The sequence below is a fragment of the Globicephala melas genome, chromosome 15 (assembly GCF_963455315.2).
Source record: "Globicephala melas chromosome 15, mGloMel1.2, whole genome shotgun sequence".
Classification (NCBI taxonomy): domain Eukaryota; kingdom Metazoa; phylum Chordata; class Mammalia; order Artiodactyla; family Delphinidae; genus Globicephala; species Globicephala melas.
In genome coordinates, this window is record NC_083328.1 from 14,381,926 (window position 1) to 14,395,004 (window position 13,079).

General features: G+C 38.1%; 1 protein-coding gene across 2 annotated transcripts in view; it reads right to left on the minus strand.

Annotated features, from left to right (window-relative positions):
* The window catches only part of TMEM248 (transmembrane protein 248), a 30,859-nt gene that overhangs the window by 12,170 nt on the left and 5,610 nt on the right, over nt 1-13,079 (minus strand). The window lies entirely within an intron of this gene.

Consider the following 13,079-nt stretch of genomic DNA (forward strand, 5'->3'; position numbering starts at 1 on the left):
CCAGTCCACGAACCTGGGATGCCTTTCCACTTATTTCCGTTCTCTTTCATTTATTTTAATATTTTGTATTTATCAAAGCATATGTGTGCACTTCTTTTGTTAAACTTATTCCTAAGTATTTTATTCTTGGAATTTTGAACATGTCCTATCTGCAGGCTTTTTACCTCTGCCTGGAATGCTTTAGCCCCAAATTTCCACATGCTTGCTCTTCTTAGAATGCAGGTCTATGCTCAGTAGTCAGTTCCTCAGAGAGGCCTTCCCTGACCACCCTCAGCCCCCGGCCTCCCAGGACCCTGCTTGACTTCCTTCACACTGTCTAGTTACGTTTCTACTTGTTCATAGTCTATCACCCCTCATTTGTGAGCTCCAAGAGAGCGGACATTTTGCCAGTCTTGCTCACTGCTATGGCCCTGGCTCCTGGTCCCCAGAACAGTAGCTGGCATGTAATGAGCTCTTATATACATGATCAGACTACAACACTAAAACTATTTAAAAAATCTGTGCCAGCTTTTAAATTTTAGAGAGAAAAAGATGCATCAACAGCCCCTAAGAACCAATAGCGACCGCGTGCAACAAGCCAGGCTGTGTACCTGTTTGTTTTCACAAGAGTCTTTGACTCAACATTCTGTTTCTGAGATTTATCTCTGTTGTTTCAGTCTACTGGGTTTACCTGCTGTATAGGATGCAAGTGTATCACAGTTGAGTTATCACAGGCATAGAAGCCCAGCTGGGTTCTTCCCACTGTTTCACTCACAAAGGGCACCAGAGCAGGCACAAGAGTGGTTCTAACACAACGAGGTCACCAGTAGGCCCGTCTGCAACTTGACTTTATATTGTCAGACTCTCCGAGGAAGTCATACCAGTTTACACTTCCCCCAGCAAGGAAAAGGTTCGCTCCATTTCCCAACATTCATGCCAACGCTTGATATTCTAAGGAAATCTTTTGGATCTGGACCAACGAGATCATGTGAAATTGTATCTCACCATTATTTTAAATTACAGCTCCCTGAAACAGAATATCCTTTTACTTCTTTATCGGCCATTTAGATTCTTCCTAGGTGAACTGCCTGAATCTTTGGCCATTTACCAGTAGGATGTTTTGTCTATGTCTTCTTAATGTTTAAAATAATTTTTTGACATTTTAGACACTGAGCCTTTTCCAATTTTTTTAAAATGACATATATAACTACTCCAAGCTTTACAACAAAGGTGAATCATCACAACAAACCAGCTTTACAACATATGCTAAAGGAACTTCTCTAAGTGGGAAACACAAGAGAAGAAAAGGACCTACAAAAACAAACTCAAAACAATTAAGAAAATGGTAATAGGAACATACATATCAATAATAACCTTGAATGTAAATGGATTAAGTGCCCCAACCAAAAGACACAGATTGGCTGAATGGCTACAAAAATAAGACCCATATATATGCTGTCTACAAGACCTACTTCAGACCTAGGGACACATACAGACTGAAGGTGTGAAGGGATGGGAAAAGATATTCCATGCAAATGCACAACAAAAGAAAGCTGGAGTAGCAATACTCATATCTGATAAAATAGACTTTAAAATAAAGGCTGTTACAAGAGATAAGGAGGGACACTACATAATGATCAAAGATCAATCCAAGGAGAAGATATAACAATTATAAATACATATGTACCCAACAGAGGAGCACCTCAATGCATAAGGCAAATGCTAACAACCAAGAAAGGAGAAACCGACAGTAACACAATAATAGTAGGGGACTTTAACACCCCACTTACACCAATGGACAGATCATCCAAACAGAAAATAAATAAGGAAACACAAGCTTTAAATGACACGATAGACCAGATAGATTTAATTGATATTTATAGAACATTCCACCCAAAAGTGGCAGAATACACTTTCTTCTCAAGTGCACATGGAACATTCTCCAGGACAGATCACCTCTTGGGTCACAAATCAAGCCTCGGAAAATTTAAGAAAATTGAAATTGTATCAAGCATCTTTTCTGACCACAATGCTATGAGATTGGAAATCACTTACAGGAAAAAAAGTGCAAAAAACACAAATAAATGGAGGCTAAACAGTGCGCTACTAAATAACCAAGAGATCACTGAAGAAATCAAAGAAGAAATAAAAAAATACATAGAAACAAATGACAATGAAAACACTACGACCCAAAACCTATGGGATACAGCAAAAGCAGTTCTAAGAGGGAAGCTTTTAGCAATTCAATCTCACCTCAAGAAACAAGAAAATTCTCAAATAAACAATATAACCCTACACTTAAAACAACTAGAGAAAGAAGAACAAAGAAAACCCAAAGTCAGTAGAAGAAAGAAATCATAAAAATCAGAGCAGAAATAACTGAAATAGAAATGAAGAAAACAATAGCAAAGATCAATAAAACTAAAAGCTGGTTCTTTAAGATAAACAAAATTGATAAACCATTAGCCAGACTAAGAAAAAAAGGGAGACGATGCAAATCAATAAAATTACAAATGAAAAAGGAGGAATCACAACTGACACTGCAGAAATACAAAGGATTATAAGAGACTACTACAAACAACTATGTCAATAAAATGGACAACCACAAAAAGATGGACAAATTCTTGGAAAGGTTCAATTTTCCAAGACTGAACCAGGAAGAATTAGAAACTATAAGCAGACCTATCACAAGTAATGAAACTGAAACAATAATTAAAAATCTTCCAACAAACAAAAAAGTCCAAGAAGAGATGGCTTCACAGGCGAATTCTATCAAACATTTAGAAAAGAGCTAACACCGATCCTTCTCAAGCTCTTCCAAAAAACTGCAGAGGGAGAAACACTCCCAAATTCATTCTACAAAGTCACCATCTCCCAGATACCAAAACCAGAAAAAGATATTACAAAAAAAGAAAATTATAGGGACTTCCCTGGTGGCGCAGTGGTTTAGAATCTGCCTGCCAATACAGGGGATACGGGTTCGAGCCCTGGTCTGGGAAGATCTCACATGCCGTGGAGCAACTAAGCCCGTGCACCACAACTACTGAGCCCCCGTGCTGCAACTACTGAAGCCTATGCTCCTAGAGCCTGTGCTCTGCAACAAGAGAAGCCACCACAATGAGAAGCCTGCGCACTGCAATGAGAGTAGCCCCCACTCGCCACAACTAGAGAAAGCCCATGTGCAACAATGAAGACCCAATGAAGCCAAAAATAAATTAATTAAAAAAAAGAAAATTATAGACCAGTATCACTGATGAACAAAGATGCAAAAATCCTGAACAAAATACTAGCAAACAGAATCCAATAACACATTAAAAGGATCATACACCATGATCAAGTGGGATTTATCCCAGGTATTCAAGGATTCTTCAATATACTCAAATCAATCAATGTGATACACCACATTAACAAATTAAGGAATAAAAAACCATATGATCATCTCAATAGATGCAGAAAAAACTTCTGACAAAATTGAACACCCATTTATTATAAAAACTCTCCAGAAAATTGGCATAGAGGGAACCTACCTCAACATAATAAAGGCCATATATGACAAACCCACAGAAAGCATCATACTCAATGAAAACTGAAAGCATTTCCACTAAGATCAGGAATAAGACAAGGATGTCCACTCTCGCCACTATTATTCAACATAGTTTTGGAAGTCCTGGCCATGGCAATCAGAGAAGAAAAAGAAATAAGAGGAATCCAAATTGGAAAAGAAGAAGTAAAACTGTCACTGTTTGTGGATGACATGATACTATACATAGAAGATCCTAAAGATGTCACCAGAAAACTACTAGAACTAATCAATGAATTCGGTAAGGTTGCAGGATACAAAATTAATGCACAGAAATCTCTGGCATTCCTATACATCAACAACAAAAAATCAGAAAGAGAAATTAAGGAAACAATCCCATTTACCATTACAACAAAAACAATAAAATACCTAGGAATAAACCTGCCTAAGGAAGCAAAAGACTTTATTCAGAAAACTATAAACACTGATGAGAGAAATCAAAGACGACATAAACAGATGGAGAGATATACCATGTTCTTGGACTGGAAGAATCAATATTGTGAAAGTGACTATACTACCCAAAGCAATCTACAGATTCAAGGCAATCCCTATCAAACTACCAAGGGGGGCTTCCCTGGTGGCGCAGTGGTTGAGAGTCCGCCTGCCGATGCAGGGGACACAGGTTCGTGCCCCGATCTGGGAAGATCCCATGTGCTGTGGAGCGGCTGGGCCCGCGAGCCATGGCCGCTGAGCCTGCGTGTCCGGAGCCTGTGCTCTGCAACGGGAGAGGCCACAACAATGAGAGGCCCACGTACCACAAAAAACAAAAAAAACAGAAAAAAACACTACCAAGGGCATTCTTCACAGAATTAGAACAAAAAATTTTACAATTAGTATGGAAACACTAAAGAGCCCAAATAGCCAAAGCAATCTTGAGAAAGAAAAACGGAGTTGGAGGAATCAGCCTCCCCAACTTCAAACTATACCACAAACCTACAGTAATCAAGACAGTATGGTACTGGCACAAAAACAGAAATATAGATCAATGGTACAGGATAGAATGCCCAGAGATAAACCCACACACATACGGTCACCTAATTTATGACAAAGGAGGCAAGAACATACAATGGAGAAAAGACAGCCTCTTCAATAACTCTTACAGGAAAACATAGGAAAAACACTCTTTGACCTAAACCACAGCAAGATCTTTTCTGACCCACCTCCTAGAGTAACGGAAATAAAAACAAAAATAAACAAATGGGACTTAAAAGCTTTTGCACAGCAAAGGAAACCATAAACAAGACAAAATGACAACCCTCAGAATGGGATAAAATATTTGCAAATGAAACAACAAAGGATTAATCTCCAAAATATACAAACAGCTCATGGAGCTCAATATCAAAAAAACAAACAATCCAGTTAAAAAATGGGCCGAAGACCTTAATGTCTAAATTTCACCAACGAAGACATACAGATAGCCAAGAGGCACATGAAAAGATACTCAACATCACTAATTATTAGAGAAATGCAAATCAAAACTACAATGAGGTATCACCTCACACCAGTCAGAATGGTTATTATCAAAAAATCTAGAAACAATAAATGCTGGAAAGGGTGTGGTGAAAAGGGAACCCTCTTGCACTGTTGGTGGGAATGTAAATTGATACAGCCACTATGGAGAACAGTATGGAGGTTCCTTAAAAAACTAAAAATAGAACTACCATATGACCCAGCAATCCCACTACTGGGCATATACCCTGAGAAAACCATAATTCAAAAAGAGTCATGTACCACAATGTTCCACTGCAGCACTATTTACAATAGCCAGGACGTGGAACCAACCTAAATGTCTATCAACAGATGAATGAATAAAGAAGATGTGGCACATATATACAATGGAATACTATTCAGCCATAAGGAGAAATGAGTTATTTGTAGTGAGGTGGATCGACCTGGAGTCTGTCATACAGAATGAAGTGAGTCAGAAAAACAAATACCATATGCTAACGCATATATATGGAATCTAAAAAAAAAAAAAGGCACTGATGAACCCAGTTGCAGGGCAGGAATAAAGACGTAGACTTAGAGAATGGACTTGAGGACATGGGGTGGGAGGGGGAAGCTGGGGTGAAGTGAGAGTAGCATCGACATATATACACTATCAAATGTAAAACAGTCAGCTAATGGAAAGCAGCGGCATAGCACAGCGAGATCAGCTCGGTGCTTTGCGATGACCTAGAGGGGTGGGATAGGGAGGATGGGAGGGAGGCTCAAGAGGGAGGGGATATGGGGACGTGTGTATGCATATGGCTGATTCACCGTGGTGTACAACAGAAACTAACACAGTATTATGAAGCAATTATACTCCAATAAAGATTTAAAAAAAAACCCACTGTAGTATAGCAGAAACTAATGCAACATTGTAAATCAACTGTACTCTAATAAAAATTAAAAAAATAAAGTATTGCAAGCAATAACAGTGTTTCTTTCCAACACATTTCATTGTTTTTTCTTTTTCTTACTACTTTGACTAGAACCTTCAGTGAACTGATGACCAGAAGTGGCAACAATAGGAATCCTTGCCTCATTCCTGCCTTTAAAGCAAATGCTTCTAATGCTTCACTATTAAATATGGCATAGGTTAAAGGTTTCTGAAATTCCTCACCAGGTTAAAGTACCCTCTACTTCAAGTTTGCAAAGATAATTTCATTATAAATGTTACACTTTAATGAATGCTTTATCTGCAACCTCTGAACAATCAATTTTTCTCGTTTAATTTGTTAAAAGGAACTATGTTAATTCATTTTTTCACGATGACTCACATTTGCATTCTTTGGATAAACTTAATCATGATCTTTTAAAACTACATTGCTGACTTATGTTTGCTAAATTTTATTCTGAATTTCCACACCTATTCACAAGTGAGATAAAAAAAATTATAAGCCATTATCATTCTCTCTTTGACTGTATATACTCCTTGACTAGTATGACTAAGTCATTCTAGTACCATAAGATTAACTGAATGTGTCCACTCATCTTTTTTCTAGAACAATGTGTGTAAGATATTTGCTTCTATTTCTGGGAAGCTTGATAGACCTTGACCAAAAAACCATCTGGACTCCAAGTTTTTCTCTAGTTTTGTATTTTGGTGGGCTGTCTTAACTATTTATTCATGTTTTAAAAGTAAGTCTATGTTTTCTATTTCTAGTAAGTCAATTTTGATAAGATGTATTATTCTAGGAAATTGCCCAATTTATATATTTTTTTAAGATTTCTGGCACAGTATTATCTTGTTATTTGTTCAATTTTTACTTGTAGTCATGTTCTTTTTCATTACAGATGTTTTTGTGTTTTCTCCTCTCTCCTTGTAATCAGTTTTACCAGAGCTGTATTGTATTTGTGTTTTCAAAAAGCCAGTATTTGGTTTTATAGAGTATATCCAGATAACTTCTTTTTTTTTCTTTTTCAGTAATTTCTACATTTAAAAAAATTATTTTTCTCCATCTGCCTTCTTTGGGTTAACTCAGTTTGGTTTTTCTAACCTCTTCAGTTGGAATCTTATCTCGGATTTTTTTGTTCTTTTTTAATAGAAGCATTTCAAAATACAAACTTCCCTCAACATACTCCTTCTTTAGCTGCATTACTTTCCCTCACCATTAGTATCAATCTAATCCATCAGCAAATCTTGATTTTCTTTCCAAAATGCATCTCGCATCTACCCACTTTGCCCTATCTTCTTGTAAAGATGACAGAGACTGATCACTGTATCAGTCCTCTACATGTCTCTACAGCCCTATGACCTCTATATCCAAGTGCCCACTGAACATCCTTATATATTCTATAACATGTCCAAAACTGAACTAATCTGCATTCCTGCCTAATCTGACTCTTCCTCCTGTATTCCCCATCTCAATCTAGAACTTTGGAAAACATCCTAGACTACTTCTGCCCCATATCCAAGTAACTACTAAGTGCTAAAGATTCTATTTTTTTAAATAAATTTATTTATTTATATTTTTTATTTTTGTCTGCGTTGGGTCTTCGTTGCTGTGCGTGGGCTTTCTCTAGTTGCAGCGAGCAGGGGCTACTCTTTGTTGTGGTGCGTGGGCTTCTCATTGCCGTGGCTTCTCTTGTTGTGGAGCACGGGATCTAGGTGCATGGACTTCAGTAGATGTGGCTCGCAGGCTCTACAGCACAGGCTCAGTAGTTGTGGCACACGGGTTTAGTTGCTCTATGGCATATGGGATCTTCCCAGACCAGGGCTCGAACCCGTGTCCCCTGCACTGGCAGGCGGATTCTTAGCCACTGCGCCACCAGGGTAGTCCAAAATTCTATTTCTTTAACATCGCTTACTTCTGACTCTTCCATTCCACACTCCTCTGCTACTCCCCTTAGTTCAGGCCCTCATCATCTTCTTGTGCAACTATCGCTAAGAGTCTCAATTGGATCTTCCTGCTATCAGTCAAATAATCCATCTTCACATGCTGTCAAGAGTGATTTTTCCAAATGCAAATCTAATCACGTTACTGCTTAACTAGCTCAGAGCTCCAAATGACCTAGGAATAAAGTCCAAGCTCCTTGCAATGGCAGTCCACCACAAACTAGGTCTTGTCTACTTCTCAATGGTTTGACTAACTGCTTGCAATTCCCAGAACATATTAGACAATATTACAGCTTCAGGCCTTTGAGTCCACTGGTCCTCCTGACCATCACGAACCACATCTTACTACTTCAACTCCCCTCTTTCAAGGCTCAGCTGAAGGGTTACCTACTCTATGAAACTTTTCCCTCCCCCACCAGCCCCTCAGGGAGAAGTGACCACTTTCACTTTTATGCCCCCACTATACTCCAAACATTTCTCACACAGAATGAAACACCTTACTGCAGCTGCCTGTGTATACATCTATCTTCCCAACCAAGCTGTAAGCCTCTCAAGGGCAGGTATATCTTATCGTCTCTATATTATCAATATCTAGACACAAAATAGGTGATTTAAAAATGCAAGTTCATTAAATGAATGAATCAATGAATCCAGACTTAAACTAAAAAATAATCTAGAAAGCAATTTCAGCAAGGATTGCAGGATACAAGGCTAATATACAAAAGCCAACTGCTTTCCTATATACTAGCAAGGAACAAGTTGAATTTGAAACTAAAAACACAATATCATTTATATTAGCACTTCCCCCATAAAATACTTAAGTATAAATCTAACAAATGTGTACAAGATCTATATGAGGAAAACTACAAAACTCTCATGAACAAAATCAAAGAACTAAATAAATGGAGAAATACTTCATGTTCATGGATACAACAACCCAACATGTCAAGATGTTAGTTCCTCCCAACTTGCCCTACAAGTTCAACACAATCCCAATCAAAATCCCAGCACGTTATTTTGTGGATATCAACAAACTTCTTCTTAAGTTTATACGGAGAGATAAAAGAACCAGAATAGTCAATACTGAAGGAGAAGAACGAAGTGGGAGGAATGACTGTATTTGACATCAAGACTTACTATAAAGCTACAATAAGCAAGACAGTGTGGTTTTGACTGGCAAAAGAACAGACATATACATCAAAGAAACAGAATAGAGAGCCCAGAAATAGACCAACATAAATATAGTCAGGTGATCTTTGACAAAGAAGCAAAAGACAAGTCTTTCAACAAATGGTGCTGGAACAACTGGACATCCACATGCAAAAAAATAAATCTAGACACAGACCTTACACTCTCAAAAAAGAACTCAAAATGGATCACAGACCTGACTGTAAAATGCAAAACTATAAAACTCCTAGAAGGTAATATTGGAGAAAACCTTGAGTTCGGTGATGACTTTTTAGATGAGGTCACCAAAGGCACCACCCATGAAAGAAGGAAGTGGTAAGCTGGACTTCATTAAAATTAAGAATTTCTGCTCTACAAAAGACAGTTAAGAGAATGAGAAAATAAGCACAGACTGGGAGCAAATATTTGCAAAAGACATCTGATAAAGGACTGTTCTCCAAAACATACAAAGAACTATTAAAACTCAACAATAAGAAAATAAATAACACATTTTAAAAATTAGCCAAAGAGCTTTAACAGACACTTAAACAAAGAAGATTTTCAGATGGCAAATAAGCATATGAAAAGATGCTCCCAAATCATATGTCATCGGGAAATGCAACTTAAAACAAGATACCATGACACACTTATTAGAAAGGCCAAAACCCAGCACACTGACAATACCAAACACTGGCAAGGATGTTGAGCAACAGGAACTCTCTATTCATTAAATAGGATTCAAATAACAAATGCTGGCAAGGATGGGAACTTCCCTGGTAGTCCAGTGGTTAAGAATCCGCCTTCCAATGCAGGGGATGCGGGTCTGATCCCTAGACAGGGAAGATCCCACATGTCGCGGGGCAACCAAGCCCGCACGCTCTAGAGCCGGCACGCCACGACCAGAGAGCCTGCGTGCCACAACTACTGAGCTCACGTGCTCTGGAGCCTGTGTGCCACAACTAGAGAGAAGCCCATGCACCACAGCAAAGAGCCAACACGCCACAGTGAAAGATCCCACGTGCCACAACTAAGACCCGATGTAGCCAAATAAATAAATAAGAATAAAAAAAAATGCTGACAAGGATGTGGAAAAAACTGAACCCTAGTACACTGTTGGTGGGAATGTGTAAATTGGTGTAGTCACTATGGAAAACAGTATGGAAGTTCCTCAAAAAACAAAATAGAACTACCAATATGATCTAGCAATTCCACTTCTGGTATATATCTGAAGAAAATGAAAACAATAATTCAAAAAAATACATGCAACCCAATGTTCATATTAGCACTATTTACAATAGCCAGGACATGGAAGCAACATGTGTCCTAAATTTCTATCAACAGATGAACGAATAAAGAAGATATTCCATATATACAATGGAATATTACTCAGCCATAAAAAAAGAATGAATCTTGCCACTTGCAACAACATGGATGGACCTGGAAGGTATTATGCTTAGTGAAATAGACAGAGAAAGACAAATACTGTATGTTATCACTTATATGTGGAACCTGAAAAATGAAGCAAACAAATATAACAAAACAGAAACAGACTCACAGATATAGTGAACAAACTAGTGGTTACCAGTGGGGAGAGGGAAGGGGGGCGGGGCAAGATAGCAGTAGGGGGTTAAGAGGTACAAACCACTATGTATAAACAAGCTACAAAGATGTAACGTACAGCACAGGGGATACAGCCAATATTTTATAAGAACTTTAAATGGAGTATAATCTATAAAGTACTGAATCACTATGTTGTACACCTGAAACTAATATTGTATATCGACTATACTTCAATTAAAAAATAAAATAAAAAAGATTAATAGGCTTCAGAAACAAAAACATCAACAGTAAATTACAGTTCCATTTATTAAGAAAGACAACAAAATCTGAATCATATATAAAATAAATAGGAACTATTCACCAAATGGAACTACAATTATGAAACATTTAGAAAAGCAAAAAAATCTGAATTAAATTCCCTTCTAGATAAAACTAATGGTCGTTAAAACCATGTCACACTAGAATTTAAACATATATATACATATATATATCTCAACATAAATACCCACAAATTAGCAATGTCAACATAAGCCAATTTAATTAGAGAAAGTTCTAGAGGTGGCCAATTGTATTTACTCAAAAAGTAAAAGCATTTTTGTTTTTTTAGTAAAACTATTAAAAGTCCAAATATTTCATAAACTTAAAATTCCTTTCCACCATTTACAAGTGTTTTCAAATATGAAATTAACAAGGGCTAAACAAATGTTATTTCCCCTGCAAAGAATTACAAGAAAATTTCTGTAATCTTCTCAACAGTGAATGTCACTTTTAATTAAAAAATAAGTCAAGCTCCATGGGGAGAAGAAAAGTGGATGGAGAGAAATCACACTATCCGACCTCCATCCCCTATATTCATTCATCCCAACTCCAATTGGAGACTTTCACCAGGATAAAGATAAGAAACGACCAGGGCTGTGAAGCTGCCTCTCTGGAAAGTCTAGGGATTTAAGGTACACAGAACACGGCCAAAAGCCAATTTCACACGTGTGTGAGAGCACACGACTGAAGTCCATCGACTCAGTACCTAGAGCTCCGAGACTAGTTCAATGACAACATTAAACATCAGGTTGCAATTCAAGTAAGCAAAAGGCAGTACTAAGATTATCCTAGAGTTAATTCAAGCAACCCACAAGTTAGGAGATCCTAAAAAGGGGAGGGGAGGCTATTACAAACTTTCTAGAGACCAACCTGGCCATACATACCAAGAGCACTAACACTTAGCGCACTCTTACTTCTGTGATTCTGCCTCTAAAAAGTTCACCTGAGAAGACACCCACTGCTGAAAACAAAGACTTAACTACTAAGATAGTTATCTCAGGAGTGTATAAAATAGTAAAAACTGGAAAACTAGATATCCAACAATAGTAGGGAAATGGTTCAAGTATAATATATCATCAGTAGGAAAACTATGTAGCTGTTAAAAAACACAGGACCTAAAATATACAAAATGAGGCTATTTCAGGTTTTTAATGTATGAGAGCTACACAAGCACTCACATGGCAAAAAAATACATAACATACCTTCAAATGTAAACAGGGATGGTTATCTCTAGCTGGTGAGATTACATATGTCTTTTCTTTTTTTTAACGTTTCCATCATGAATATGTATTTCCTCTGCAGTAATTTCTAACAATAAAATTTATAAATAATCTGCCATTGATCCTGCTGGCCTTGTGGCCCAAATAAAACTTCATTAAATCTTAATTCCATTCATTTTCTTCATTAATAAAGACAATATACAGGGGAAAAAAAAAGAGTGATTTCTTAAACCCACCTAGAAAAAAAACAAAACAAAACAGGACAGTCCTTTAATACGTCCTGGTGCTAAAGAAAGGCAAAACTTAACTTGCAGTGATTTGTACTTGGATCTGTGAGAAACCAAAAATAAAATGAGAAAGAACACTGGCTAGACTCCTCCAGATAACCCAGCGCTGCACGCTCCCGGGTCAGGAGGTGCACACAGCTTCTCCAGACAAGCGCAGGTGCCCCCATTAGGGCAGAGGTTGCGAGGGTGTGGGGGTAACCACGAGCCAAAAGGGTGCCCAGGACGGGGAGGGGTCCTGCAAGGCAGCGGAGAAGAGTTTCAAGAAGGAAGAGGTATCAGCCAAATATTGCTGGGAAGTGACCAAGTGTGAGGAGTACAAAGAAAGGGTCTCTAGGCCCCTCTGTGCTATAAAAAGTACTCAGGTGAACCTGTGCTTGCCTAATCACAGTTCTCCACCTGGCAAGATCACCGGTGGCCTCCGAAACCTCACTCTGGCAGGGGGCGGAAGTCAGACAGTAAGGAGATGATAACAGGGAAGGGGAAACAGAGGCAACAGCGGAACATCACTGGTTCAAATGGGAGGCAGGAGGGACAGTAGGGTCACGAGAAGTGAGGAAACAAACATATCTGTAAGCAGAAAAGAAGCCAGTAAAAGAGGAAGGCCTCCCAAGGGACCAGTGAAGGCAGAAATGTATAATTTTGCAACT